The sequence below is a fragment of the Artemia franciscana genome, chromosome 5 (assembly GCF_032884065.1).
Source record: "Artemia franciscana chromosome 5, ASM3288406v1, whole genome shotgun sequence".
Classification (NCBI taxonomy): Eukaryota; Metazoa; Arthropoda; class Branchiopoda; order Anostraca; family Artemiidae; genus Artemia; species Artemia franciscana.
In genome coordinates this window covers 49302322-49328916 of record NC_088867.1, presented here as the reverse complement: position 1 = coordinate 49328916, position 26595 = coordinate 49302322, and the positions used below count along the sequence as shown (strand labels likewise).

At 35.1% G+C, this 26595-nt stretch overlaps 1 protein-coding gene and 1 long non-coding RNA gene across 5 annotated transcripts in view; one reads left to right on the top strand and one right to left on the bottom strand.

Moving 5' to 3' along the window:
* The window catches only part of LOC136027528 (zinc finger MYND domain-containing protein 11-like), a 447024-nt gene that overhangs the window by 96920 nt on the left and 323509 nt on the right, over positions 1-26595 (bottom strand). The window lies entirely within an intron of this gene.
* On the top strand, positions 1307-25894 carry LOC136027534 (uncharacterized). Of its 4 annotated transcripts, none has more exons than XR_010617623.1 (4): positions 1307-1435; positions 8626-8765; positions 10603-10742; positions 16836-24494. It is a non-coding gene; the product is annotated as an uncharacterized LOC136027534 (long non-coding RNA). The 4 variants fall into 4 exon arrangements; XR_010617622.1 differs by lacking the exon at positions 8626-8765 and adding an exon at positions 25450-25894 and having other exon boundaries at positions 1314-1435; positions 16836-23059; XR_010617621.1 differs by lacking the exon at positions 8626-8765 and having other exon boundaries at positions 1314-1435; positions 22893-24494.

Below are 26595 nucleotides of genomic sequence, written 5' to 3'. Positions count from 1 at the left end.
CTCACAGTCTCTTCAACTCCTGGGCACTCTTTAAAAAGCAAAACATCAAAGTAAGCGTCGAAATAGACAGCAAGCTAAGGTACTTACAAGCGATGACTTTTGCAGTAGCATTTTCCAATATGTTTGGTATGGCATTACAAAAATCTTTGGAGTCGGTTTTATCCAGCTTAATCACTAATTTTTCCCGATTTGCCTAGACACTAGTCATTGAATCATGACCAGAAAGGCTATCAAGTAATTTTTTACACCTTGCTGGATTTTTCACTTCAGCATGTAACTTATTTATTGCAACAGTAACGTCATCAGAGATTATAGAATTCACTATCGTACCTGATGAAAGCTTAGGAAAGTATTCAATGTAACCAGCCAACTGAGTCGAAACGACATAAAGAAGTTGCTCACACGTATTACCTTTAGATGAGGGGTGAAAGTAAATCACTTCTGGAATATAGGGTACATCGGCTGGACGGTAAACTACCGAATTGGGGACATAGGTAGCATTAGCATGACATTTGCTGATAGGGTCAAAAATGTTTTCAGATTATTCAGTTTTGCATTAGTTCCAAACCACTTAAAGACCCAGTCATTTGCTAAATTCTTACTTCAAAGATTATGCTTAACTTTGAAAATTTCAGTGCTATCAAAAGAGGCCAAACCATAACGGATAATGTCATCTTTATTAATTCCCGTGTTAAAACTCCTTTGAACAAAATTCTGCATCGGGGAAATTATTAGTTTATCTTGATTGTCCGTTTCTCGCATAGCTGAGCTCATCGGTTATTATTGGCTGCAAGGCATCGTATCTATTTATTCTTTATACAAGTGTTTGGAGAACTAGGCTAGCTAGTCTTCAAGGGTAAAAAAGATTCCACCTCCTGGATATAAGTTTGGTGTGACGTCTTTGAAAACTGTTGTATACTTTTTTTAATATAGAGAGGATATAGAAATTATAGCTTCGAGCTTAAAACCAACAAGTCTATCACACGGAAATCTTATGGCTTTAGGAGATCGATTGGAAAGGTTATACTTATCTAGCCACAGATTTCTTAGCATGGGTGCTGAAATTTAGTTCACTGTAAATAAAAAATCTCACTCGTTATTTACAAAGAGGATTTGATTGCTTCAAAGAAAATAGAATTGACAAGGATTCATTTTGCTGATATGAATAAATTGACAATTCTTTATATTTAAGTCAAAAAGCCACGGCTTATTTAATCTACCAATTAAAGGCAAGCCGACACATCAATTAAGACAGGGCTTAAGTGTGACATTTACGATACTCAGGGAACATATTCGTAGACAGAAAACGTTGCAACTCTGGTGGCATATTCCCTCCATCACCATTATCAAACTTTCCGGCATTTTGTCTTAGCACTTGGGCAGCCGTTTCAGCCAGCCCTTTGGCTGGCTGAGAACTAGTAAAATAAATAAAACTGTAAGTATAAAGCTCTTTGTACCTCCTATAGATGTATATTCGACTTGTTTTAATGGACAACTAGGCTAACAAAAGCTGCAGGCCTTTGGTGTGTATGATTAGCCTATATTAACAGAGCTCAGACTCCACCCCATTAATGTGCAAATATATACCCTGCATTGCGTACTTAATCCAAATTCATTGTTCTTGATCAAGTAAAACAGAAGGCTTTTTGGTAAATATGGGATAGTCTATATTTCTTACTTTAAAATAAAGAGTATAGGTTACTGCTTCATGCTTTTTTTGTTATTTACAAATTTGGCTGTTTAGTTTACATTTTATTTTAATCACTTTATATATCTTTGAAAATAATAAATTTCTCTTCAGTTTTTTGGTCCCTAAATAGGTTAAATCATTGGCATCAAACTTCCAAACTTATTGTTTTATTATTGGGTAAACCAACCAGTAGTCGGCCACAGACATAATCTCAGGCAGAATCTTTGATTGGATTGCAACATGCCCAAAACTTGGTCTTTCAAGCACCTGATCTCAGTCAGAGACTTGCTTTTTCTGAGTCACTTCCAAAAAACCTGTTTAGATATTCTTTGATATCTATGACTCAGGCTCTTTGTCTGGTTATTAGACATTTTAATGTCTTGAAATTTGTTATTTTAAATTGGATTTTCAGAGAGAAAATAGTGGATCCAGGATTTTCTTTGGGGGAGGGCATAATAGGTTGCTTAGATAAACTTGCAAACAAAAAAATGCCCACAAAATAAAGGGAACCTCAACAATTATGCATTGTAGGGTAGAGGAAATGGTCTAAAGTATTAAAGAGTTTGGCCTTTATTTTAATGTTTTAAGATGAACAGAGGAGGTGATATGTTGTATAATGCAGAGCTTTAATTAGATGAAAATAGGCAGTAAAGTGGCCATCATTTCTCACAAAAACTTAAATTAATAAATTTTGCGCTTCTCAATTTGACAGGTGCAGATGGATAAATAATTCGACTGGAGAAGGGGATAGTGTTCCACTGAGACTATAAAAATGAAAATTTCTTTTTAGGGGGTGGGGGTACAAGAAAACTAAAAAACGCATAAGAAATTATTTTGATGTATTTTTGTTACGTTTTTATTTATTCAGACAAACATTTTAGGGGGGATGGGGGTTCAACCCCTCCCCCCTCCTATATATGTCCTTGAAACCCTACCTTATTTTGTCTAAAGGCAGAGGAATCAAGCTGAGTTGTTTTTTTTTAAAGTGGAGTTTTTTTTTGGGGTGGGGTGAGATGACTCCGATATTTTTGTTGGGAGGAGGGAAACTCCAGTTGTCATGAAGAATGTGGGGTACATTTTTTTTATTTATATTTCTTTTTTGCCCGTCTTCTAACTGGCTTTGTTGCTAGTTTAATGTAAGTGCAGTATAAAGTACTTTGGTTTATTCTGTAATTCCCAATTTTCCTTTGTTTAAGTTTAATTATTTTGTCTACTATTTTATATATCAATTAACTATTTTAGGATTATTATTTTTTAATTATTTATTCTTACTTTATATATAAATTTTCTAAACCATACATATAAATGGAGGAAATTAGAAGCTCAAGTTGAAATATGGCGTTGTTTTGAATAGATTGCGATTTTTAAAAGGATGGGGAATAATTGAACTTTGACAAGCATTTTCCTTTGTTTAAGTTTAATTATTTTGTCTACTATTTTATATATCAATTAACTATTTTAGGATTATTATTTTTTAATTATTTATTCTTACTTTATATATAAATTTTCTAAACCATACATATAAATGGAGGAAATTAGAAGCTCAAGTTGATATGGCGTTGTTTTGAATAGATTGCAATTTTTAAAAGGATGGGGAATAATTGAACTTTGACAAGCATACAAGAAAGATACCTTCCTACAAGGATGTAATAAAAACGTCTTTATAATTGTTTTTATTGCAGTTCTTTAATTCAAAATCCTTCTAAGGATCGAAATCTGTTCAATAAGACATGTGCTTGACCTTTTGCAAAAAGTTCCTTACCCAGATAGATAACTGCTTGATTGACTTTGCATCCTTGCATTTTGTGCACTGAACATATCCAACAGAAGATTAATGGAGGTTGTCTTCTCTAAACGGTTCCATAGTTAAATTAAGTTGTTAACAAGCTTTATATATTTTTTCTTTTTTTAATGAAATTTTTTGTTTTTTATTTTTTTAATAAAATTTTTATTTATGGCACTTGGTATTAACCAAATGACATATAGCAATTGCAAATTCTGTTGGTCTGTTGGTCCTGGTTTTGCTACTTTAGGCACTTCCAGGTAAGCTAGGACAACGAAATTTGGCAGGCGTATAAGGGACTGAACCAGATTAAATTAGAAACAGTCTTTTTCCTGATTTGACCATCTGGGGGTCTGTCAATTCAAAAAAATTGAAGTATTTTAAACTTATGAACGGTTGATCAGATCTTAATGAAATTTGATGTTTGGAAGAATATTGTGTCTCAGAGCTGTCATTTTAAATCCCTACTGGATCTGGTGACATTCAGGGAGGGGGAAACCTAAAATCTTGGAAAACACGTAGAGTGGAGGGATTGGGATGAAACTTAGTAGGGAAAATAAGCACAAGTCCTAGATACATGATTGACATAATCAGAACGGGTCTGCTCTCTTTGGGGTAGTTAGGGGGGGGGGGGGTAATTCTGAAAAATTAGAATTAATGCGGTATTTATAACTTACGAACGGGTAATTGGATCTCAATGAAATTTGATATTTAGAAGGATATCGTTTCTCAGAGTTCTTCCTTTAAATCCCTACCAGATCTGGTGACATTGGGGAGGGGAAAACCTAAAACTTGGAAAACTCTTAGAGTGGAGGGCTCGGGATGAAACTTGGTGGGGAAAAGAAGCACAAGTTCTAGATACATGACTGAAATAACCGGAACGGATCTGCTCTCTTTGTGATAGTTTGGGGGGGGGGGGTGATTCTGAAAAATCAGAAAAATTGAGGTATTTTTAACTTACGAACAGGTGATCAGATCTCAATGAAATTTGATATTTAGAAGGATATCTTGTCTCAGAGCTATTACTTTAAATCCTGACCGGATCTGGTTACATATGGGGGGAGTTGGGAGGGGGAAACCTAAAACTTCGAAAATACTTAGACTGGAGGGATCAGAATGAAACTTGGTGGGAAAAATAAAAACCTGTCTAAGATACGTGACTGACATAACCGGACCGGATCTGCTCTCTTTGGTGGAGTTGAGGAGGGGGGTAATTTTGAAAATTGAGGTATTTGTAACTTACAAAAGGGTGACCAGATCTTAATGGAATTTAATATTTAAAAGGATCTTGTGCTTTAAAGCTCTAATTTTGAATTCCGACCAGATCCTGTGACATTTGGGGGAGTTGGAAGGGGAAACCGGAATTCTTGGAAAACCTGAAAATTGGGGTATTTTTATCTTATAAATAGGTGATCGGATATTAATGAAATTTGATATTTAGAAGGAATTCATTTCTTAGAGCTCTTATTTCAAATCCCGACCAGATCTTTGACATTGGGGGGAGTTAGCAAGGGAAATCTTGGAAAACACTTGGAGTGGAGGAATTGGGATGAAGCTTGGTGGATAGAAATAGCAAATGTCCTTGATATGTGATTGACCAAACCGTACTGGATTCGCTCTCTTTGGAGGACTTGGGGGCAGGGGTTCAGTGATTTGGCGAGTCAGGTGTTTCTGGACGTGCTAGGATGATGAAAATCGGTAGGCGTGTCAGGGGTCTTCACAAATTGACTTGATAAAGTCGTTTTCCCAGATTCGACCAACTGGGGGGCAAAAGGGAGAGGAATAATTAGAAAAAATTAGGTATTTATAACTTACAAGTGGGTGATCGGATCTTAATGAATTTTGATATTTAGAAGGACGTCCTGACTCAGAGCTCTTATTTTAAATCCTGACCGGCATTAAGCCTTTTATTTTCCTTTTAAATCAATCTATTGATTCACAAAATTTTGTTGGAGCTCATATCATATGATCTCTTGGCTCTTAGCTCTTCTTGCCTTGTCACAAGTGCCATATGAGCTCTTAGCTCTTGTTTCTTTGATACCTTTTGTTCAAGCTTAGTCTAGCATAACTCATCCAGCTAAATCCATAAGTTTTCGAATTTTTTTTTACATGTCTATTAATGAAAGTGGTTGTTTATTAACTGGACATGGTTACCAAAGCTGATAGCAAAAAAAAAAATACTTACCTTTTTTGTTACTTTACTGATTTCCGTTTTGATACTGGTACCAAAATTTCTGCTTTTTGGTTAACCGTCCAGGGCCGTCCGTCCGGGGATTTCAGACGGCGACAACAGAGGGGTAGGCTTTGCCAAAGATACAGACTTGAAAAGAAAATTTCGATCCTGTTTTGCACGTGCGGAATAGCTATCAACGAGAGATTTGCGGTGGAGGGAGAGCGCCTTCGAGAATATACGCTTCGTAGTCAGTCTGATGCTATTAATGGTACCAGATCTTGGGCACCCACAATCTTTCCATACTTAAAACCAGAATTTTGCTCTATGACAAGCGGCTACCAGCGAATGATTCTCGGGCCATTTTTACACCATCCCTTTACGAACTTTTACTTTAGGTACCGCTAACCTCTCAGCATGAAGGAGAGCGTGACAAATTTCAATACAATAAATATTGAGACAAATTCGGACTTCTTCTTTAGAGAGATCTTTCGGTTTTTGGAGGAGATTAAAGGGAATACGGATTTTATTAAGAATTTCTTCTGTCGCCAGAGCAAATAGTTGCTTATCAGCCTTAAGCCAATCAAGACGAAATTTAGGCTGTTGAGTTTCCTGGCGGGTTTGGTGACCATTCGAAGAGACAATATGTACAGAAGACGAGATAGGAAGGTGATCAGAAATCTGATAGTCCGTTACTACCCTAACATTTTGAACAGTTAAATCATGAGAAATGGCAACATGGTCTAGATTTGACACACTAGAGGAGCTGTGAATATATGTAAAATCCCTATCTTTTCCTACCACAGCAAGGTAATCACCAAAAAGATTCTTAATCAAAGAGGTACGAGATGATTGTAGAGAAGAAATCTCAGAAAAGTTGCAGTTGAAATCTCCAATTACTACACAAGAAAAACCCTGGCGCTTAATTTTAGATATACATGAATTTAGTTTCTCACAAGAAAGGGCAAAAAGACGTTCTGAATGCTCATCTTTATAATCTGTTGCCAAATACACGTTAATAAATACACAACTTTCAATTCGTACTGCGAGAAGATTGTCAGACTTTTCGAATAGACTGGACAGAACAAATGACCGAACAAACGTAGCTAGGCCTCCTGAAGGTCTTCCTCGGCTGCCGCTCTGTTTAGCTGGGACTTTGTAGGCCTTGGTGGTATGATTCAGTTCTAGCAGGTTTTCACTTTGCACGGTAATAAAGTGCTCTTGAATGCACACTACATCATGTTCGACACTTAAATCACTAAGGATCGGGAGCTTCTCAATGAACGAGCCATTGATGTTCCATGAAATGAAGCTATAGCACTTGCTCATGATTTCTGTAGTTGCCTGTTTTCGGGACAACTAATACTGTAGCAGGTATGACCCGGCACTTTACACTCTACAAAAAGGGAGTTTTGAGCAGGGAGCTTCGCGCGTGGAAATGTGCTCATGCGAACCACATTTTGAACATGTTGATGGATTTTTACAGTTGGAAGCTAGATGGCCTATCCTGTGGCAGTTGAAACAACGGCGCGGAAGGAAGACAAATTCTTGGGCTTGTAATCGTTCGTAGCCACTTCTAACCGAGTTTTCAAGGAAAACTTCAAGATCACTCCGCGTCTGAAAATATACTTTATATGTTCTCGACTTTCCACACTGGTTTACCTTCGTATATTTTGGTATTAATTCTTCGAGCTTCGAGTGATCGATATCCTCCGGCAGGTGCTTGACCACGCCGATATAAGCAGATTCTTTTAATGAGGCATTTAGACTTGGGCTTGATGTTTTCATAGTTTCAACTATTTTCGTGGCTGCTGTCTTAGTTCCAACGACAAGTTTCCACTCGTTTTTGGTGCACTTTAATTCCGTAACGTCTTCCACAGAGTTCAGGTACATGGAGTCCAAGAAAACCTTGCGTTCGTTTGGGCCTCTAAGGTCAGTTGGTGGGTTTTTCACCATAACAGCGTATGACGGCTTTGAGGGGGGTGCACAATTTAAGGATTGCTGAGAGGGCTTAGGCAGGCTCATTTGAGGGTGGGTTAGCGTTGCTAGAGCACCGTCCAACTTCCTAGACATTTCGTTTATTTTAGAAATAGCTGTGGCGCTAACGGCATCGCCTATTGCGGGAACTTCACAGGGGCTGAATATCACGAATTTAGGAATGTTCACTTTTTGCTTCGCGGCGTTTACTAAGGTTTTCGACATTTCGAGAATATTGTCCTCATCTTTGGCACGGATTACTACTCTATTAGGCTCATTAAGTTCTGTATGGAGAATTCGTTTAGCTAGTATAATTGTCTCCTGGTCGTAGTAGCCTACCGCTGATTTGATTCCATTTTAATGCCATCGTTAAGCGCTCTGCTAATGAAGTTCAATACTGCATTTAATATCAGTTTCTCACCCATCTTACGAGTCCCATAGACAATCCAAAAGCGTAGTCCGTTAAACCGGTTCTGACGTCAAAATCTTGATAGTTATTGTAGGTCAGAAATTCACTGTAGGTACTTATCAAGTTCAAAGTCCCAAGGTATATGATATTTAAGTATCGATTTCAAATTCACGTAGTAAAAATGTCAATAGCAAATAAATGTAAACAATCGGATAAATAATGTCTCTAGGGAAATCACACAGGTTGAAGCCTTACTCAATTGAAAGGTTAATATCCAAAAAGAGGTGTTTACTGAACGAACTCTGAATGAAGACTGATATATATATATATATATATATATATATATATATATATATATATATATATATATATATATATATATATATATATATATATATATATATATATATATATATATAAAATATGTATACATATAATATTATATATGTTACATACTATATTTTTTACAGTGTATAAGCTTTATTGAACAATAGGGATAAAGTCAAGCAAGAAAAAAAAAATTATCATTGAGTTAACCACTTCGGCTAGATACCTGTTCGATCGATATAGATTTATGAAATTATTCTCTTTTGCAGAAACATATCAAAGCCAGTATCTCCCCCAAGGGAATGGACTCCTCATTCGAAACGTGTCCAGAGAAGACGCAGGTATTTTCACCTGCCGAGCAAATGTTGAGCTCACAGCCGAGTTTAGTGAAAAACGAATTTCTTTGAAAGTAAGCATTGATTTCCGAATAACTTCATTTCTTTCTATAAAGGTTGTGATTTCACTACCAAATATTTGTGAGAAATAAAAAAAAAAATTACTGAGATAGTAAAAAATTTTAATATTTAATGCCCGCTTTGAACGACCAAAATTTTACAATTACCATGATGCTGCTAAATAATGCCATAAATGAGGAATCTGATCCGATATAGAACAAAGGTTGTAAAAAAAATCGAAGAAAGTAATATCCACCGAAAAGGTTTTCAATAATCCCTTCTGTTATAATCTAGATGTACCCTTCTTGCCCCTCTCCCGCCTAACTTTCTTTCTCCTATCCTTCTGTTCTTCCTCTCTTAACCTCCTGCACCTCTCTCCCTTACTCCCTTTTCTGTCCCATGAGGGAGGAAAAAGGGGGAAAGATCTCTCTCTCTCTTTCTCTCTCTCTCTCTTTCTCTCTCTCTCTCTCTCTTCATTTTTTACTTTCTGGATATGAAGATTTTCTTTTAAAATCTGGAATTGTATTCTCCTGAGTAAGAGCGGTAGAGAAACTGGGGAAGAGTTTTTTTCTATAGATAGTCTTTGATATTTCTTCAATTCATTGTAGATTGTGCAAAGTGAAATTTTCTGAAAAGCGAGGTTGATTTTTCATTTTTTTTTATACTTTTAAGAAATATCAACCCACCAAAGCTTTGCAATGGCACGCGACTTGCCGTAAAAAAAAACAATGGAAAACCAAATAGAGGCCACAATCTTGACAGGGCCTTATGAGGGTGATGCTGTTCTTATTCCTCGCATTCCCATGATTCCAACGGATCTGCTTTTTCAATTTAAAAGATTGCAATTCCCAATTCGATTAGCATTTGCAACCACCATCAACAAAGCTCAAGGGCAATCACTAGAAAAATGCGGTATAGATCTTAATACAGATTGCTTTACCAATGTACAATTGTATGTTGCATCTTTGAGGGTCGGTAAACCTGACAATCTATTTATACGCACAGACAATGGGACAGCGAAGACTGTTGTATATTCACAAGTTTTACGTAGTTAATTTGTATTGTATCTATCTATCTATATAAAAACGAGTTGTGTGTATGCATGTTTGTTTGTTTGTAAAAAGAGCGTTTGCATATGACGTCATTATTAGTACATACGGCTTTGTATATGGACAGACAATGGGAAAGCCAAGAATGTTGTATATTCGCAATTTTTACGTAGTTTGGAACACATATATAAATCTATCTATATTCACAGGTGGGACACAGGGACACAACTACAATGGCGCGTAACGACTTACGCGCGCGGGGGGGCTTGGGGGGGGGCGAAGCGCCCCACCAACTAGGTGTTTTTTAAATTAAAATCTTAAAAGTGAAATTAAAATCTTAAAACTAAGTTGTTTGATAAAAATTGAAAGCATACATCTTCTACTTTTATCTGAGGTATCGGACGATTTTTTTTGGGACAGGATTAAAACATTTTGAAACCAAAATTTTTAGGCCACAGTTTAAAAAATTTTCCTCAAAGAGGTTTTCCTTCAGGCCGATATTTGGTGTGAGACTCCATTCGTCTCATCTACTTCCATTTGTGTGTAATATATTTTATTATATATATATATATATATATATATATATATATATATATATATATATATATATATATATATATATTACAAAATATGTATACATGTAATATTATATATGTTACATAATATATTTTTTACAGTTTATAAGCTTTATTGAACAATAGGGATAAAGTCAAGCAAGAAAAAAAAATTATCATTGAGTTAACTGCTTCGGCTAGATATCTGTTCGATCGATATAGATTTATGAAATTATTCTCTTTTGCAGACACATATCAAAGCCAGTATCTCCCCCAACAGAACGGACTCTTCATTCGAAACGTGTCCAGAGAAGACGCGGGTATTTTCACCTGCCGAGCAAATGTTGAGCTCACAGCCGAGTTTAGTGAAAAACGAATTTCTTTGAAAGTAAGCATTGATTTCCGAATAACTTCATTTCTTTCTATAAAAGTTGTGATTACACTACCAAATATTTGTGAGAAATAAAAAAAATATTACTGAGATAGTAAAAAATTTTAATATTTAATGCCCACTTTGAACGACCAAAATTTTACAATTACCATGATGCTGCTCTTTTTTCTTGCCTATTAATGCCATAAATGAGTAATCTGATCCGATATAGAACAAAGGTTGTAAAAAAAAATCGAAGAAAGTAATATCCACCGAAAAGGTTTTCTATAATCCCTTCTGTTATAATCTAGATGTACCCTTCTTGCCCCTCTCCCGCCTAACTTTCTTACTCCTATCCTTCTGTTCTTCCTCTCTTAACCTCCTGCACCTCTCTCCCTTACTCCCTTTTCTGTCCCATGAGGGAGGAAAAAGGGGGAAAGATCTCTCTCTCTCTCTCTCTCTCTCTCTCTCTCTCTCTCTCTCTCTCTCTCTCTCTCTCTCTCTCTCTCTCTCTCTCTCTCTTCATTTTTTACTTTCTTGATATGAAGATTTTCTTTTAAAATCTGGAATTGTATTCTCCTGAGTAAGAGCAGAGTTTTGACGATATCCAATAGAGTAATTTTTATTTGAAAGTGCTCTATATCTCTCTTGGTCTTTTGTTTCTCCCTTTCCCATCTCCTCTTCTTTTCCAATGTGCATTGTGTCTCATATGTATGTTTTTTTGTTTTTTTTAATGAAAAAAGTATAGGGAAATCGTTTCATTAACAGAGAAGGAGACAAATTATTCTAATTTTTGTCATTTTTTCTGACTACTGCACGTGCAGCTGCCATCTCTTTAGTCATTGCTTTTCCTCTATTTTCCTTTGTAGCTTAGCTGACTGATTCGACTTGCATCTAAAACACATAATGTAACGTTGTTCCTTTCAACGGAGCACAATTATTTTCTCGTTAATGTCTTTGTAAAAAAAGAAAAAAATACCCAGTATAGTTTTAGTTTCAAAATTTTTGAAGATTCTATAGTGGCATGGATATACACTATCACAAACCTAGGGATTTTCAATTTCATTTAACTCGCGACCCCAGTTGTTCTTCAGGTCAATCTGAAGGAAGGAGCAAAATCCCTTAAAGTCTTTTCATTTTGAGGAATATACTTAGATTAAGCTTTGATAATGGGCCTGAAGGGGATGGTAGATCCATTCTTGCTGTCAATAGCAAGCCATTCTTCGGTCAATAAATCCTCTACCTTTTCTAAAGCTGCTCTGTTCTTCTCTTATAATTTTGTCTACAATATCTCTCAGTATAAAAGTATTTTATTTCTTAATAATTTGCTACCTACAGAGACCAGGCTAATGCCTCGATAATTACCACACTCATTCTTTTCACCTTCTTTATCCAGTGGTTAAATTAGGGTTTCCCTAAAATTGCTACATACTTCCCCTTTTTCAAAAATCATATTCATAATCTTATTTCTAACCTCAGAGCCACCGTATTTGAGAAACTCATATACCACATTATCAGCACCTGGATCCTTATTATTTTGTAATTCTTTTAGTTCTGTCGCTAATTCTTCCTCACAAAACAAATCTTCCTTCACATCCAAGGTATAACAAACTTTTTGTTTTCTTCAGTATCTTTTCCTGCAACTGTGTCTTGGTTTAGCACATTCTCAAATGCTCTGCCCATTTCTCTTTAACTCTTTTCTTATCACTAATTGTGACCCCTATCCTATCTTTAACTGGGACAAATGTGGATTGACTACTAATTCTCAATTTATTAACATGACAGGATAATATTTTACTATTATAACGTCTAGCTGCATCTTCCACATCCTCGGCAATTTTGCCGATTAGAAATTCCGATCTAGGATTTTGCCAAATTTTGATATTTAGAAGGACATCGTGGCTCAGAGCTCTTATTTTAAATCCCGACCGGCATTAAGCCTCTTATTTTCCTTTTTAAATCAGTCTATTGATTCATAGAATTTTGTTAGAGCTCATACCGTATGATCTCTTGGCTCTTAGCTCTTCTCGCCTCGTCACAAGTGTCATATGAGCTCTTAGCTCTTATTGTTGATAGGAGTTTGAAACCTTCACAGTAAAGGTTGTTGTCATGTTGAATCAATGGTGTTATTTTTGTTGGATTTCTTTTTTTCTTGTGAGACCCCCCTTTTGAAAGTCAGACTCAATTCTTTTGATGGGTAACAATCAAAATTTTTGACATAATTATTTTGTTCAACATAGTTAAAAGATCTGGAAATTATGTCTTTGAGGATGACACCCCTCCCCCTCAACAGTCCTAAGGGCAAGGGTTGTAACTTATGCCTAGGAGCATATAAGGTTTATATAGAAAGGGTGATTGTATAAATTTCCGAGAGGGCTCATTGAATTGGTAATCAGAAGTTCTAGTGCCTTTTTTAAGATTCAGAGTGATTGGAGGGTGCATACCCCCCCCCCACATGCACACACTTTATATTTTCACTAAATGTAACTTAGAAATTTTTAGATGAACAGTTGTTGCTGCAGAAACTTCAAAAAAGCTTTCAAAAACTGTCATGCTATTGACAGTTTAATCTATTATTTTATTTTGTTAATGTTCCGTTTTCTTAAGTGCCTTGTCCGTTTGTCTTTGGATTTCATCAGTCATTATGTTTCTTTGGCCAAAAATGTACTATTCAAAAACTTGTGGATTCTCAATAAACTGAAACGCAGTCAATAAATTATAATTTGTACATACCCCACATGTAACTCCTAAATATGTTATCTAGTCTTTTCCTTAGTCGAATTAGTGTCTGAACAAATCCTGGTATTATATGAGATTGTCACACGATTATGAGATTGATAATGATGGATGATATGAATTGACGCCCTTTACCTCTGAAGTCACTAAAGCCTCTAGGCTTTTTTGTTTATGTTGTTTTAGATATGTATTACTGGAGCTTTTTCTAAGCTTGCAAAATGGGCTAATAACTTCACCAAAGTAGCCTTTGATAACGAACCCTTACGCTCATAATACATATGTCACAGTTGCAGTAGTAAAACCAACCTAATAAAGAACAATCTTTGGGCCATAGAAACTGAAAATTTTTAACAAAAATTTGTTCTTTAAAAATGCTCAACTAAAGGAAATCCAGGATTGGTAACTTTAATTCACTTTTAACTCGACTGTAATGTGTAGTTTTGAAATTTTGAAAAAGAAAAAAAAAACCTGAAATCTCTGGAAAATGGCCTCAGATCTAGAAATTACCATTGGAATTGCCATGTTCAAAAACTTTTCATTGTATGTTTATAGCCTTTCTCCTCCAAATTCAGAAAATTGTCCGCACAATTGTGTATCATTTTTTTTTCTCTGTGTCCTTAGGGAATCATTGGATTAGTTTCCAGAACGTTTAGAGCTATGAGGCTGGGTAAACTCTATTTACCAAGGTATTCGTAAGGGGATTCTATGGTATAAATATGAGTTCGATTAATTGATTAGAATGGTGCCAGATGCAGTGGATAGACCGCCTCATTTCCATCAAATTGTCTAATGTCCATTCTGTTATAAATTTATTGCTATACTTACGCAATGACTTACTTCACATTGGTATATTGCTCTGGACCTAGATTACGAAATGTGAGGTTTCGAGTTAAGTCTCACGTTCTTACTTTTTTCTGCAAATAGCAAGGTAAATGGCAAGAGCTGCTTATGATTAAAGCCTTTAGTATTGTAATAGAAACAGTGGAATAGTTGAAAAAAGAAGGAAAAAAATGCTTTGGTTTGTGTAGTTTATTTCAATAGCACTATTTTATATTTATCAGACGGAAACTTATAAGTTCATAATTTAAGGATCTTGCAACAGCTTTATCATGAAGTAGGTTTTCCATTGATTTCTTGGTGCATCATCGCATATGGAGAAAGGTCTTGAATTGTTCGCGAGAGGTCGTGGGTCCAACAAATTCTAATTTCCTCGATTCAGAACTTTTAGCTGTTATTCAAGTAAACTTTGATTCCTAATTATTAGAATCTCTTATTCTCTGCTTTTTTTCTAACCTTCTCTCTGCACAAAATAGGCTATTTGCTAACATGCACATTTAATCTGTATTAAATTAAAAAAGGTACATATTTAACAAAAAAAAATACATTTTTGAGTGAAAGTAAAGAGCAAAGTTGAATGTCGAAGCGAAAACGAAAGGTGTGCTTAACACACCTTTCAATTAGCATTGCCATGTTATCCTCAAAACTACCTCTAGAGACGTTGGCATTGGGAACACGTAAAACCTATGTTTTTTTTTAAAATAAATTTATTAACAGTAATAACAAATTTATTTATGAACATAATACAAGGTACCCAGAAATTTTAGAAACCTCAGGATTTGGGGGTGGGGAGAATGGGTCTTAAGAGCCCTCCCGAACGACTCGGCATTTACAACACGTAGAATCAAGTGTTTTTTCTTTTTTTTTTTTTTTTTTTTTTTTTTTTTTTTTTTTCTTTTTTTTTTTTTTTTTTTTTTTTTAGTAGTAGTAGTACTTGTGAAGCTAAAAATTTGCCAAAAAATCTAAGTAATTTGTTTAAATACTCACATTAATTTGATTTAATTTTGTCATTTCATAGGTGAAAACATACATACAAAATGAATTAGATCATGCTAAGCAGCGTGTTCAGGAAAAAGAATTGGACATGAATATTGTAATTAGACAGATTGAACATGAGGTTAATAACCTCATAATTTATCTTACTTAAAATCCTTTTTATTTTTCCATTTGATAAAAATAATAAAGGTAACGAAGCGAATTTGTACAGATTTACTATTCTAAAATTGTGATGAATTTTGTCATTTCATAAGTGAAAACACACATACAAAATGAATTAGATTATGCTAAGCAGCGTGTTCAGGAAAAAGAATTGGACATGTATTAGTATTATTACATGTATTAGTATTCATTTTTAACATAAAATGCAATTCATTTTTAACAAATCGTACTTACGTAAAATTCTTAAATAAAAATTATTAATAAAATTCAAAACTTAAATAAAATTCTTTTTATTTGGCTTGCTTTCTCTTTTCCGTCTCAATTTTACACGAGGAGTGGTTAAAAGTAATTGTCCGGGGTATTAAAAGTAATTGTCCGGGGTATTGAATTATCTAGAGGATACTTTCATAGTAAGGGGGCTCCTCCGTGGAGATGGGGTCATATTTTCTGAAATTATTCAAAAAAAGATAAAAAATATAGTAAAAAGACAAGTTTTTTTTTTTCAACTGAAAGTAAGAAGTGACATTAAAAATTTAAACGAACCAAATTATTCTGTCTGTGAATGGGGTTGCCACCTCCTCAAAACCTCTCTTTACTCTTAAGTTTGAATTTTGTTGCAATTTTTTAAGAATGATTCCTGAAACACTAGGGTCGTTTAATTAGAACAGCAAGACGCTCTTTCCAAGAACTAAAAAACTTTAGCGTATAGAGCGAGGCGTTGAGGAAGGGACAATCCCCTTCATCTAGGTATTAATTTCTGTTCGTTTTAATTTTTAATGTTGCTATTTACTTTCAGTTGAAAAAACTTGTCAGTCTGAAAACAAGACGTTTTTAAATGTTGGACCATTATCTTCTGGTTTTTTGTTATTTTTGTAATTTTATTTTATTTTTTAATTTTCAAATACACAAAAAAAAATGATTTTTCAGAATAGGACAGGTGTCATAAGACTACTATTGCCCCAAGTCTAGCTAAATTAGCAGCAAACAAGTTTCATCTTCCTCAATGAGATGATTTTGCATATTTGAACTTTTTTGTATTACTTTTCTATTCTAAGTTCGACAGCTAGTTTAAAGATTTTGTCAAAAAAACAAATAATTATCTAATAGTAATAATATCTAATAAATAATAATATCTACAAATGTAGATAATTTTGTTACTTTGTTATACTTAATAATAAAAATTGTTTTAGTAATAGCATCGATTTTTCTAATTCCCTGCTTTCTTTAGTTTGATTGACGGAAAAAGTAGATGTATTATGTTTTTACTGTTTTCTGTTTATTTGGTTTTGAAATCAATATTAGTCAATATTAATCAAAAATATTAATCATTATATGTAATTATTATTATGGAAGCATAATAATACATTATTATACTTCCAGTGGGCTATATGGGTAAGGTCCACAGGACTGCCGTGGAAATTAAACCTAAAAGCAGGAACACATTCTCATCGTCGGCTGATGAAACTCTCCTGAGGCTGGTTCTTGTTTGGCCTCGAATAAAAATAGATGGAATCTTATGAATGAATGAAAGAATGCGTCTTATTGCCTGCTGGTCCTTACTTTCAGTTGAAAAAACTTTTTTCATTTTTATATTGTCATTGTTTGTTTTATAAATAATACAAGAAAATCCTGCGCCACCTTCTTAGAATTTCTCTTTCCCCGTGACAAATACCTCCAAAGAAAGATCATTCCACGTAGCTCCCATACATCAACCCCCCAACCAAAAATATCCCCCCAAAAATGTCTGTACACTTTTCAATAACCATTACTGTATGTAAACACTGGTCAAAGTTTTGGACTTGCAGCCCCTCCCAGGGAATTGTGGGGGAGTACGTCGTCCAGAAAGACATAGTTATTATCTTTTTTGATTATGCTGAAAAAAATGGCTATCTCAAAATTTTGATATTTTAACTTTGGGATAAAAATGAGCTTGGGAGGGGGCCTAGGTTCCCTCCAATTTTTTCGTCACTTAAAAAGGGCACTAGGTTAGGTTAGAACTTTTAGTTTCAGTTAGAATGAGCCCTCTCGCAACGTTCTAGGACAACTTGGTCGATACGATCACCCTTGGAAAAAAAAAACAAAAAAAACAAACAAATAAACACGCACCTGTGATCGGTCTTCTGGAAAAAAAATACGAATTTCCATATTTTTGTAGACAGGAGCTTGAAACTACTACAGTTCGGTTCTCTGATACGCTGAATGCGATGTTGTGATTTTCGTTAAAATTTTACAACTTTTAGGGGGTGTTACTCCCTGTTTTCCAAAATAGGGCAAATTTTCTTCGGCTCTTACAATTTGATGGGTTGGCCTTCATTGGATGAAACTTATATTTTTAAAATCAGCTTAAACATCTCATTCTTTTGATGTATCTATTAGTATCAAAATTCCGTTTTTCAGACTTTCGTTTACAATTGAGCCGGTTCCCTTCTCAACGCCCCGCTATTTACGCTAAAGTTTGACTCTTTCTCTAAATTCTACTTTATTAAACAGTAAAAAACTTTAGCGTAAAGAGTGGGGCGTTGAGAAGGGAACAGGTCCTTTCATACATGGAGTAATTTCTGTTCGTTTTAACTTTTAATGTCGCTCCTTACTATCAGTTAAAAACTAGTTTTTCTATTTAATTTCTGAACGTTTTTGAATTAATGCATGTTTGATTTTGGCTCTCCGCACGTAAATTATTAAAATGAAATTTGCATATTAATTCTTTTTCTGGCTAAATAGCTTTCTGTTAGTTTTGATCAGACGATTTTGAGAAATAATGGATGGGGAAGGAGGCGTAGCTACCCTCGAATTTTTCGGCTACTTAAAAAGGCAACTAGAACTTTTAATTTTTAACAAACGTTTTTATTAGTTAAAAATATACGTCACTTACGAATTAACTTACGTAAGAAACTTCTATATTCTTATATTTTTATTATGTATATGAGGGGGTTTATCCCCTCGTTAATACCTCGCTCTTTACACTAAATCTTAACTTTTGTCCCAATTCTTTAAGAATTACCCTTCAATCAGAAGGGCCGTAGAATGAATAGTTGAAATTACTAAAAATACTTTATCATAAAGAGCGAGGTATTTAGGAGGAGAAAAACACCTCATATGCGTAATAATCTCTGTTCGTTTTAAGTTTTAATGCTACTCCTTACTTTCAATTGAAAAAACTAGTGTTTATTTTTTCATCGTTTTTTTTTTTTATAGTAATGCTAGAAAATCCTGCGCCCTTTTCATTGAATTTCTCTTCCCCCATGACATATTCCTTCAATGAAAGATCCTCCCACATAGGGACTGTGGGGGAGTTAAGTCATCCCTAATGACATAGTTTTTGACTATGCGGAACAAAATGACTATCTCAAAATTTTGATTCGTTGACTTTGGGAAAAAAAATGAGCGTGGGAGGGGGCCTAGGTGCCCTCCAATTTTTTTGGTTACTTAGAAAGGTTACTAGAACTTTTCAACTTCGTTAGAATGAGCCATCTTTCGACATTCTAGGACCACTTGGTCGACACGATGACCCCTGGGAAAAAAAACAACAAATAAACACGCACGTGATCTGTCTTCTGGCAAAAAATGTGGAATTCCACATTTTTGTAGATAGGAGCTTGAAATTTTTGCTATAGGGTTCTCTAATACGCTGAATGCGATGGTGTGATTTTTGTTAAGATTCTGTGACTTTTAGGGGGTGTTTCTCCCTATTTTTCGAAATAAGGCAAATTTTCTCAGGCTCGTAACTTTGATGACAAAGACTAAATTAGATGAAACTTATATATTTAAAATCAGCATTAAAAGCTGATTCTTTTGATGTATATTTTGGCATCAACATTCCATTTTTTAGAGTTTCGTTTACTATTGCGCCGGGTTGCTCCTTACCGTTACCACGAACTGTTTGATAGCAACTTTGAATGAATGAACTTTGTTACCCGTAAAAGTATAAAAAACACAAAGTACGGAGTCTTATAAATAAACAAAAACGATAAACAGCGAAGAAAAAAAAAATTCAAACTAGCAAAAGACAACATGGACAAATTAACCAGTATCAATATGGAAAAAAGGCTGCAGAGGGTCATAAACGTGAATAAAGTTGATAGTCTTTTTACATGAATCACCACTGGAAGACCGAATCCGAGAAGGCACATCTATTAAACCCAATCGAGCAATTATTGTGTTGCGAGAGCAACACTTTGGTTTTGTCCCGTTTTTTTTTTTTTGTTTTTTTTTTTCCCTATGCCGCCGATCTCAGCTTATTCCTGGAAACTGGTAAGGGTCTAACCTGTGCGGTTTTTACGGAAAGTGTGGACCTCAGGCCGGATTGATGAATATGACATTACATTTTGGAAAGCTCCGTAGAACTCTTGCCTGGGGCTAAAAAGGATGGTTTTTGCTTGTCCTCGAGCCAGAGCCTATGGTGTGCGAAGTGAAGTGGAGTTATATAGCCTATGTCAGAGAGGAGTATCTGAAGTTGTGCAGCCAAGCTTTCGTTTCATCAAACCATGTTTCTGCTTTCGAGTGGAAAGCTCCGTTCTAGCAGGCAAGCAGGCAGGCACCAGTTTCAAATTGAAGATGGACTAAAATCTATAAAGTGTTAAATATATGCGGTAGTTCCCCGGCCCCACAGACAATATATCTTCTTTGAGTGATAAATAGAAAAATTTACAGAAACAAAAAAGTGCGATTTTCCCTCGGGTCCGAAAGTGCTGCCATCTATTGTTTCTAGCCATTTCTGTTCGTGATTTCAGCTGACTTTACCATTCTTTTTTTCTACTTGGGATTGCAATAGAGAAATGGTATCAGATATACCTCTTAAACTTTAAAAGTTCTCTCATTGCTAAAGAAATTAGAGCTTATCCTTTGCTCCTTTCTAAGTGGTGGTGTTAGAAAGTTGGCCTCCGGCAAAAAAGTCAACTTTTAAACTAAGACAGATAGAATTTTTTTTTCAATGACAATCGATAGACCTTGATGAGCTGATCAAATTATATGTCATCCATTTTTTGTTAAAAAAAATTCCTTCATGACATACACCAGTTTGAAAGTTTCAAGGGGTTGACAACTTCAGTGGTAAGGTACACACACACTTGAACCAAAAATAGGCCGATACCAATTGTGAGATATGTAGGGGACTTCCAAGCAACAGTCGATTATTAGCTTATAATCATCTTTGGCAATGAGGGGTTTGCAACTTTTGCTGATTGGTGTACCTATTATCTGTTTCTGGTGTAATTGATGGTAAAAACAACTTGGTTCCCGATTGTAAGACATGTAGGGGAGTTGTAAGTAATAATCGGCTGTTAGGCTACAATGACTTCAGCGACAAGGGGTTTGGAACTTTTGCTAGTTGGTGTACCCATTATTTGTTTCCGGTGAACTTGGATGTATATCCCGGGAGAGGGACTTGTAAGTAAGAATCGGTTGCTAGAGGAGGCTCACGAGGGGCTACAAATTTGTGCAAATTGGTACACATCTATGGAATCAGGGACCCATAAATTTCCTGTAATGACTCGCCATCCAATAATAAGCGATCCTGGATGGCGAGTCATTACAGGAAATTTATGGGTCCCTGATGGTATTTTGATCCTGAAAAGTTACAGATAGCTTTATAATACCAACTAGATTACATAAGATAATGTTCCAAGTTTCCATCCATCACGATGTCTACGATTGAAAAGGATAAAGTTCAACCGGCTGCAAAGTGACATTTAGGGGTCTAGTAAGTAATAATCGGCTGTTAGGTTACAATCATTTTCAGAGATGAGGAGTTTGCAACTTTTGCTTGTTGGTGTACCCATTATTTGTTTCCGGTTGAACCTGATGTCTATCTCGGGAGAGGGACTTGTAAGTAAAAATCGGTTCACTTTAGGCTAGAAATTTGTCAAAATTGGTGCACATTGTATTCGATCCCTGTAAATCTGTCGGTAAGAAAGTTCATATCGATGGTCTATCAATCACTGTAACCTAGAATTAAGATGTTACGCAACGGGTACAAACGATAATACAAAACAATGAGGTAGTTTCGTAATAATTAATAGAATGTCATCTATGGTATTTTGATCCTGAAAAGCTCCGGATAGTTTTATAATTAATACCAACTAGATTATACAAGATATTGTTCCTAGTTTTCATCCGTTACGATGTCTACGATTGAAAAAGATAATGTTCAACTGGCTGCAAACTCAATTTAGTCCCTTTTTCCGATATTCTTTTGCTGTTGTTTTTTCAACGCTGAAGAATTTGATCATGTGATTACTGATTGTGTTCTTCTTTGAATATGCCGTTTTGAAAGCTTTGATAGTTTTGACAACTTCAGCATTTAACCGATAGCGAAGAAACAAAACCAAAGTGTTGCTCTCGCAACACTTTAATCGGCAAAGCCGGACAAAGGTTGCCGCAACACTTCACGTTGCCCAGGCAACGTAGGTCTGGTTTTTTTTTGTTTCGGTGCCATCTAGGAAGCCGGAGGAGGAATTTGCAATATCTGAAATAAGCCGTACGTAGAGTATGTCGATCTTTCTTACGAAACAGATGAGCCATGCCTGATAAAAACAAAAGAACAGGAGCGTAATAAGCGTTATAAATCATGCACAAACCGTTGCGGTTGTAACAGCTTTTGTTTGGGGATATTTTTCCGTAAGCGAAGCCGTAGGTTTTTCACGGCTTGATTCACTAGGGATGAACAGGTAGTGGAAAGTGTTGGGCCGAAACACAGACCAAGCCAACGAACTAAAGAAGAACATGGCAGAACTGCAGTCCCAGCAACAAATGGAGCGACCGCATAAGGGCTATTAAAACAAATAAACTCGCATTTAGACGCATTAACTGACAGTCCAATCTTAAATAGTTCATTGGTTAATATACTAAAATTAGAAAGCAATCCACGGCGAGTCCGGGCAACAAGAAGAATGCCATCGGCACATGCAATAGAAGACAAACCAATATTACCGTAAAAAACAGAACTTCTAAGGGGACGCAGGCACGATGCAAGTACGCATTTAAATATACTAGGAGACAATACGGCACCTTGCCGAACTCCCTTAATAATTTTTACCGGGTCAGATATTCGGCCATTCCAGGTAACTTGAATTTTAGACTTTGAATACCAAGAAGACAATAAACTTAGTACGGAAGGATTAACACCTGAAGACGCAAGGGAAAATAGAGCCTGGGAGTGCACAATATTGTCGAAAGCTCTAGAAATATCAACAGTAAGACAGTATAAAGACATTTTAGTTTTTACGGGATCTTTCATGATTCGGCTTAAAACATGATGTGCATGGGAGCAGTTGTAATATGCATTCCTTCAGGGCCGATGTTACCCACATCGGTCCTCATAATTTGTCCTCTACAAATTAAAATAAAGTTTAATTAAGACATTAATTGACTATAAAGAGTTTTAATGGTTTTCATCGTGATAGCCATATCCTTTTTTCACTTCAAGTCATATTTTTCCAGTGAAGTGCCTGAAGATAAATTGCAAATTCTGGTTACTGGCGACATTGGACCGGTTGAATTTTGCAATACTGACACCATCAAATCTGTGCTTAAAGACCAATTCGAAGCTCGAAAATTAGGAAAATACACCGTCCTCCAGAAAGGATTTTCTATTACGTTTTTCCAAGGTAAAAAAAAATGTGGGAGGGTTGACAAGTTTTTACATTTCTTATTATTTTTCATAATTTTTAATATAGATTCTTCGACCAGTGTCGCATAAAGGTCTTCTGACAACCGGCGCGGAATTTTTTGGGTGTGTTATATTTTGCTTTAATAGCTTGTTTGTTTACATTGATGCATTTTGAGCTAGTATATTAGCTAATATAGTTCCAATTTGTTGTAAAAAAAAAAAAAAAAAAAAAAAAAAAAAAAGATTTCCAGTTGCGATTCCCTTGGTTCTGAAACTTTTATTGAGGTGTCTTCACGGCCTGAAATTTTAATGAGATCTTCCATTTTATCTATTGAATAATATATTCTAAGGATCGCTATTAGAAGAGATAAGCGGAGAGCTCAGATTCTTAAAACAATTACTGTGCTGCACATGCTGTCGCGATAACTGACAAGTACCATATTTTTTCTATACTTTCGAAAGGAATGGCTTTAAACAAAAGAAAGCAGTGGCAGAAAATAATGGATTTTCAGAATGGTAAAAATTGATCACAACATGATCGATTTTTTGTAAAAAAAAAAAAAAAAAAAAAAAAAAAAAAAAAAAAAAAAAAGAGATGAAGAATCCCTTACAAGATTTATTTCCAGTTGCGATTCCCTTGGTTCTGAAACTTTTATTGAGGTGTTTTCACGGCCTGAAATTTTAATGAGATCAAAAAAAGAGAACATTTCACACTAAGAATCAATACAACCATTTTTTTTCAATACAACATTCTTTGTCGCTGATGAGCTCCCTTTGTCAACAAGTCAAAATTTGGTATCTACTTGTCCTTTCCGTCCAATGTTCCCTCACAGTTTCAGCTAGTTCGCTTAAGGCGTTAAAAAAAGGGTGAAAGTTCCCACTTAATACTCTTAAATGTTCCCGAGTTATTGCATATACGCCATATTGACATTCATAATGCACATAATGTCTCCTGAATTAGTTCAATATAGCTCTCGATATTCACTCGAAATTTTTATTTAATGCTGTTAGTTGTTACTGAAATATTATAAATGCGCCCTCTTTTTACCTTTATGTACACAGTTGCTTTTGACTTTGTTGTAAAATGTTTGTTTATTCCCTGAAAGTGTCTACTGTGGTCCATGGAACTTCCTGAGATACTGTCAATATGTCTTTTTGGCAACCTTGATGCACATAGTGCGTTTTTACTGTTAGTTGTTCCTGAAATGTTATAAATGTGCCCTTTTTTTAACTTTATGTACACAGTTGCTTTTGACTTTGTTATACAATGTTTGTTTATTCCCTGAAAGTTTCTACTGTGGTCCATGGAACTTCCTGAGATACTGTCAATATGTCTTTTTGGCAACCTTGATGCACATAGTGCGTTTTGATTTTGACCAGTACCATCTGTACAATTATCTGAAAGTCGACTTAATACCCTAAGAAGTTGCTGAGATATTTTTGATATGCCCCTTTTTCAACCTGAATGCAGGTAGTATCTTATCGTTGAATTCAATTTGCTCTCTGATCATTCCTTGTAAGTTAAACTTGATATCAAAAGCTGTTCGTGACAGGTTGCGGATACTGTCTTTTGACAATTTGTTCGGGATTTATCTCAACATGCACCGAAGGTTTCAGCTTAATACTTTAAGCAATTCTTGTTATATTATATCAACTTTAAGCGATTCTTGTTATATTATAGGTTCATCATTTTGACGAAATGGATGCACAGAGTGTCTTTCGATTTAGTTTAGAATCCTCCCCCAACATCCTCTGAAAGCGTCTACTAAATATTCTTAGCCGCTCTTGATATTTTGCAGACGCGCCCTTTCGACTACTTAGGTGTATATAGTATACTTTGATTTTGTTCGACACCCTCCTCACCAATGATTGAAGGTTTCAACTTAATACCCTTAGAAATTACTAAGATATTGGAGATGTGCTCTTTTGACTACCTGGATGCACATATATTCTTATGATTAGAAAACGGCTCTTAGAAAATGTAATTTTTTAAATCACACCTTATCTACCCACGAAAGTTTTCGCCCAGCAAATTTCTTTTGCGCCAAAAACTAATCCATACTACCCCCGCCCCTCCTTAGGTAGTGCTCATTTTCACATTTAGCATATTCTCTTGTATTGACTAATTCAGTTTTAATGAACACGTTTGTATCTGTGCTTTTCCTATATCACAAAATGTTCCAGGAAAGTCTAAAAGGATTTGTTAATAGCAAGCATAATTACATGTGAAGAAAAAAGGTCTTGACCAGAGATCGCAACCATCTTTAGGTTTTCGCTCTTGTAATATATTTAGCCAGTCTTCCAAATTTATCCTTTTATAAATTTTTTAGTTCGGAAAAACATATTGTCTATTGTCTGCAAATGATTGACTTTCCTTTTCTTTTCTAGATAATGAAATAGCTGGGCAGTAAATTTGTGGCATTAAAACTCTGTATAAGCCTGTTTTCTGTTGCATTCGTCTTTTTGTGTATAGACGCTTATTTTTACATAAAAAGACAGTGCAGCAGAACTGGTTTCTTATAATTTTAAAGTTTAAATAAAAAAAAAACAAGGGTTCTAAACCTCAAGTTAAATAGAATCTCAGTAAAAGTCACTTATATTTTTTTGCTCTCCTTTTTATATTTTACTAAAAAAATAGAACCCTTAAAAAAAAATTTTAATCAATTTTCTTTTTTGCTCATCCTTCACCTAACGAATTTACTGCTCATTTAAGCTGTGCAATTATGTGGCCTCTGCTCCTGCCAAAGAACCTCTTCCTGACTCAACATACAAGAACATTTTTTTTTTTTATATTTTAATATAAATTTAATCAATAAAATATTGTTTCTTTGTATTCGTGCAAACTGCTTGTTGTTCTTAGAGCTAGGGATAGTTCATAGGGACGGATTACAAGATAGAGAAAATTAAAATAAATACATAACTATGTTAATCAAAACAATTAATGAAGAGCACTTACTATACACGAACAACTATTGTATACTTTTAACTTTAAGCATCCCATTTTAAGAAGGGGATGCCATGAAGGAAAAGTGATATTGTGGTTATGTTTCAAAAACAGTTTTGACAGACCTATTTTGGGCCCGCCATTTTATTTTTGCGGATTAATGCTAAACTTAAAAAATGTAGCTAGGACTTTTTTATATATAGAGTGAACCTGATAAAGGAAAGGGGATCTTGCTTGTCCAAAAACCCCAATGCCAGGGTTTACTGTATCTATATGCTTACTAATGGCGAAATAATAATAATTATAAAATGACTAAAATAATTCATTCTTTCAAATATATTGACCATCGAGTAAAGAATAATTTCAATTGAAAATATATTGCGTATTCATTGAAGAGCCAATGCTACTAATTGTTTTGGGGAGTTAAATGAGGGTTGCATAACTTATATTAATGGCCTTTTCCGTTTCTTTTTGTGCTGGATTTCTTCATTCAATGTAGTCTGTTTGGTTTAAGATTGTTAACTTAGAGGATTCGACTTATGCCCGCTCTGATCTCTAAAATTGTGTCTTTTCTTTCGCGAAAATGCATC